This window comes from Macrobrachium nipponense, chromosome 45 (genome assembly GCF_015104395.2).
Source record: "Macrobrachium nipponense isolate FS-2020 chromosome 45, ASM1510439v2, whole genome shotgun sequence".
Taxonomy (NCBI): domain Eukaryota; kingdom Metazoa; phylum Arthropoda; class Malacostraca; order Decapoda; family Palaemonidae; genus Macrobrachium; species Macrobrachium nipponense.
In genome coordinates this window covers 26,236,591-26,240,411 of record NC_061105.1, presented here as the reverse complement: position 1 = coordinate 26,240,411, position 3,821 = coordinate 26,236,591, and the positions used below count along the sequence as shown (strand labels likewise).

The 3,821-nt window shown below is 38.9% G+C and overlaps 1 long non-coding RNA gene across 1 annotated transcript in view; it reads right to left on the bottom strand.

The window, feature by feature from the left end:
* The window catches only part of LOC135214445 (uncharacterized), an 8,342-nt gene extending 6,608 nt beyond the window's left edge, over positions 1 to 1,734 (bottom strand). The window contains exons 1-2 of the long non-coding RNA XR_010314343.1: positions 1,586 to 1,734; positions 135 to 225 (exon numbers count right to left, since the gene is read on the bottom strand). This is a non-coding gene — a long non-coding RNA (uncharacterized LOC135214445). The remainder of the gene's footprint in view (positions 1 to 134; positions 226 to 1,585) is intronic.
* Between the last annotated feature and the right edge of the window lie 2,087 nt (positions 1,735 to 3,821).

Sequence of the window (3,821 nt, the reverse complement as noted above, 5' to 3'; positions counted from 1 at the left end):
GCTATTAATCAGTTGCCCGACAAGGACCATGAAAGTGTCACACTAGTCCCCTCTAGTGGTCGGGACATGTAACAAGGACCACTGTTGGGATGCCAACATAATTCATTTATGGAATTGGAACATATCATACTTACTTTGCCGCCTACCGTTTCCCCTTCGGACAGATGTCCCAGAAGAACCGCAAAGACCAGGAACACTACCAGAAAGAGACGCATTTCGCCGGATCTGAGGAAAGGTGAAGGTTGGTTAGTCTGTCTGTCTGTCTCTCTCTTTCATTGATTTTTTTTGTCATAATTATTATCCCATTTTCAGTCTTCCGGTTTCTCAGTAAGCCTTTTGAGATGTAACTAAAACCAGGCTCTTTTCTGTGACCTCTGCAGACGTCGGTGTCTTTTCATTTTTGTGTTTGTGCGAGTTTATACAAATTTGTTTTAACTCCATCTTACAATGATGAAATAATTCTTCAATCTTACTTGAGTATTAGTTGAATAACCCAGATAACATCCAATTCAAGTCGATTGAATTCATTTTAATTAAGGGAATGATTAAAATACCAACATTTTAGAAGCCAAGAGGTTGAATGTGGCCGATCTCATCAATATGAAACATTCACTCTAACTCCAGTGGCATTTTTGTGTGAAATACCCATAGCATCATTATGTGGCCTCCTGGATCTGACTTCTCTCTGTCACTGTCTCATCTGTTGGATCTCCCCTCCTCCGTCCTCTGTACCATGCTAGAACAAGCTTGAACAAATATCCGATAAAAAAAAAAAAAAAAACATTCAAATTAGAAATGTTCTTACGCACGATCCATCAATCTTAGCTCCCGCAATAACCTCCTGAAATTTTTTTCCCCAAAAGAATCCGAGGCTGAATTATGGTGTTGCAATGGTCATAATGTAACAATAATGCTAAACAGCGAGCGAGGTCCATGTCTCCCCGAATACACGCAAATAGAAGATGATTAGCCCAGGCATGAAGTAGACGTAAAAACAAAGAACGAGAATGCTAAGGAAGAAGTGGTTTGGCCCAAAAGCAATCAGTAAACCCACTCACCGAACAAATGATTAGACTTGTCGGGAAGAATATTATGACTATTCGTAAAACGAGACCAAAGGCATAAAAAACAATCTTTTTGGACGTTCCATGCAAAGCTTTTTACAAAAAGCCTGCTTGTGGCGCTTCTAACAATAGGAGCGACAAATAGAGTCCTCGTATAAAATATGGTAAGATGTTTGGATAAAGGGTGGAACTCTGAACTCTGAAAAACAAACTTAGGCCGCAGGTAACGTCAATGCAAGTCAAGTGTAATAACATTGTTCGTACTTATTCGTACGGCAAAACATATACCACCTGATGAATACTAGTATCTTTTTCTATTTCTTCAGCAACTGCATGGATTGCCGATTACCATTTTCTATCTATTATTTAATTTATCTAGGTTGTGCAAATTATTTCTACTTTGTATATTCCTTGTATATGGCCTTGAGCTGAAGTAAAATTGTATATTATTGTTATTATTTATTCAACACTGAAACTTTCATGACCATGATATACCGAAGCCATCACGTTTTCAGACTTACCACAAGCACACTAAACTTTGACAAGAAACAGTATATTACGGAGAGGCACGGATCAACTCTGAGGACTCACTTAAGGAATGCCCTGCCTGCAAGCCTATTTATGCGAGAGCATCCACGCCCCCAAGAGCAACAGACCAATGGCAGACGAGCTCTCTGTTGACTCATCAGCATTGTGCTTCAAGGCAGTTATGGAATTTGCTCGTCATGGAATTTGTTTTTTAATCTCTTTATTTTGTTCAAACTGTATTAGTGCTTTTTCTGACTGTTCGGGGCTTTCAAAAAAAGTTAGTTTGAATTCAGAGGCTCTTGATTGCTTTGCCATTCAGGGTTTTGCAAAATATATCATGAATGATGCCTCTCGTGAATTCTGGCTCTCTTAAAAAAGCAACTAAACATTGAGGCGCAATAGTGAGTCTATCCACAAAAACTTGTTTTCGATTCTTCTTGGAATGTTTAGATGTTTATCATTTCAGATATATTTTCCAAGCACCTTGCGCTCTATCCCTGATTGGCTTGCAACTTATCTGAGATCGAAGAATGGCAAGGATATATTACCCCTCATTAAGAGAGACAGTCAAAGATCTTTATGTAATAGACCAGCCTAATTTTGTGATATGTAAATAGTTACCTGTAATATACTGTGCTACTTCCGTTTTATCTCTCCTTCTCCGCGTTCATTCCATTCGCTGAGTGATCAGCGTTCGATCCCAGAACTAGGCAAGGAAAGATTAACATTGGTATGTTCCCAAGAAATCTAATTTGACTTTATTGGCCTTAAGGATGAAGCATGTATAAATCTATCGGTCGACGGGAGTATAGTGAGAGAGAGAGAGAGAGAGAGAGAGAGAGATAATGCATAGACGTTAATGATCAGTAGTCATTGCAGTTATGAACCGCTATAAAAACTAATTTCAAACGGGAGGAAGAAGAGAATGCATCCTCACCCCACCTAATGAAACCGTTCATAAAATATATTCTCTCCCTTTCTCTCTCTCTCTCTCTCTCTCTCTCTCTCTCTCTCTCTCTCTCTCTTACCTGTATCTTTTAAAAAACCTGCAGTTGGTTAAATTATGTTTTATATCTGGTGAACCATTTGTATTTTTAACTATTTTTAGAAACTGGTACCGAAAACGACAACCCACCATTCCCGGGCGAGTTTATTTCATATAAATTGTCTTTATCACAGTGAATGACCGCTTCCAATATATGTAAGCAGATTACGAACATATAAATGAGTAAATTTTGTGCCAAAAATCCATCGTAACCTTCTTGTATCCCGCAAAATAAACACCTTAGATGACCCTGTCAAAATCATTTTATAAATGACAGGGCAATAAAAAGCCGTTTCAGACAAACACAGTAGGATGAAACTCCATAAGCAGTGCATCGTTCCTCTTGACACGTATTGTATCAGTAACGTTTTGTCTCAGTACATTCTCCCTTTTCCAGGAATTAAGACCCTTTCGTCCCACTGCCTCTATTCATCTATCGATTTGGTAATTGCTGCATCTGCTTTTCACGTAACTTTTGAACCAGGAAACCCTTCCGGGTGTCTAATGCCTCCCATTTCCTCTACATTACCAAACCATCCAAAACAGCGTTCCACCCTATTCTCCCTACACTGCCGTATCACCCAAAACCGCTTCATCGCTTCATTCCCCGCTCTCTCGGGTTCCATTAAAACACGGCTTTCTGTCCTCACACTTTTCACTTCGTTTTTATATCATTCACTTTAAAGCAGAAACTGCTTCCGTGCAAGAGAGAGAGAGAGAGAGAGAGAGAGAGAGAGAATTTTGCATGAGCCTTCCCTCGTGTATTCCAAATCTCATGTTAAACAAACATTTTATTTTCTGAACTTTTTCAGGCCTCCTATACTGCTGATTTTCTTGCCTCTCTCTTCTCAGTTGACCATCTTTTCCTTCTAAATACTTTCATCAGCCAACCGTTTGCAGTCTTTCTCTCTACCATTCTGTCATCCTGGGTTCGATTCGCAGTCTATATCATCAAAGCTTCTGTCAGGAGCTTTGATGATATAGCAGAGATTTTAAATGGCTTTAAAATCTCTACTACAAAATTTGTCATCCCACCATCACTATATTCGTACAGTATAGTATACACTTTCTAACTAACGAGACTGCATGATTGAGTAACTGAACGATGCAGATACAGTAAAAAAAATGTTTTTTAGAACTGAGTCTGTTCCATCGATCAGCCACAAAAACTTTGCTAAAATTTG